Source organism: Fukomys damarensis, unplaced genomic scaffold (genome assembly GCF_012274545.1).
Source record: "Fukomys damarensis isolate Sample0158 unplaced genomic scaffold, DMR_v1.0_HiC HiC_scaffold_36690, whole genome shotgun sequence".
Classification (NCBI taxonomy): Eukaryota; Metazoa; Chordata; class Mammalia; order Rodentia; family Bathyergidae; genus Fukomys; species Fukomys damarensis.
Genome location: NW_022937602.1, coordinates 1 through 938, shown reverse-complemented (window position 1 = coordinate 938; position 938 = coordinate 1). Strand labels below are relative to the sequence as shown.

At 44.3% G+C, this 938-nt stretch overlaps 1 pseudogene; it reads right to left on the bottom strand.

The window, feature by feature from the left end:
* Window positions 1-243: 243 nt before the first annotated feature.
* LOC104857451 lies at window positions 244-931 on the bottom strand (annotated as a pseudogene).
* Window positions 932-938: the final 7 nt, after the last annotated feature.

The following is a 938-nucleotide window of genomic DNA, read 5'->3' as shown; positions in this document are numbered from 1 at the left end:
GGGACCTTGCACTTGCAAAGCAGGTGGCAGAACCACTGAGCTAAATCCCCGGCCCTATGTTATTTTATTTATGTGTGAAATTTTTATTGTTAGCAACATGAACTTTTTATCCTTTGGAGAAAGGAGGAAGCAAAGATCGCTATCAATCTTAGGGACCAAAACAGTTATTCTCTGTAAGAGCACAGAGACGTATTAAAATCTTTTATTTTAATTTAGGGTACATATTTAAATTTTAGAAAGCTTTTAAGTAGACACACTCTCCTCGGTCGGTTTAGTCTGATCTGCAGTTACCATTTTCCGAGATCTCTAACAGCTTGTCCCCTGTGGTAAAATGTGCGGTGACGTGAGCAGGGAGTGACAGACCGTGGAATCTCCTCACAAGACACGGCTGCGTGGGCTGAAGGTCGTGAACAGCAGACACTTCTTACTGGAAACGCGCTTGTTCGCGGACTGAGGACCCTCACATCAGTGAAGTCACCTGCTCTGTGTAGCTTGACTGTTCTCTCAGAGTTCTGAGATGCCTTCTCTACAAAATCTATTTTGTGCTCTGCTGAAATATTTCTAATGTCACTTTTGCTTCAACTTCTAGAGGTTTGAATGGCAGATCTTTATAAATTAAACCACGTGCATCTTTTGCGAAGGAGTGTAGGTTCTGTTTTGCTGGGATCCATTCATCCAGGCTCTAATCCAAAACTACGTCACAGCAGTAAGGCTCCAGCAGTCACGGGATCCTCTTGGGCTCTGACCAAAGTGACCCCGTACTCCTCTTTGAACACCCCCTCTACCACACAGCCCATCAGCATGGCACAAGAACGCAGTAAGACTTCTTCACTCCTTCTGGACCACAACCTTTGAATGTAAGAAATTTAATTTCACAGGACTTGGTCAAAGGTTTACACGTGTCCTGAGAGGGTCTGTTCACAAGAGCCATAGCAGAC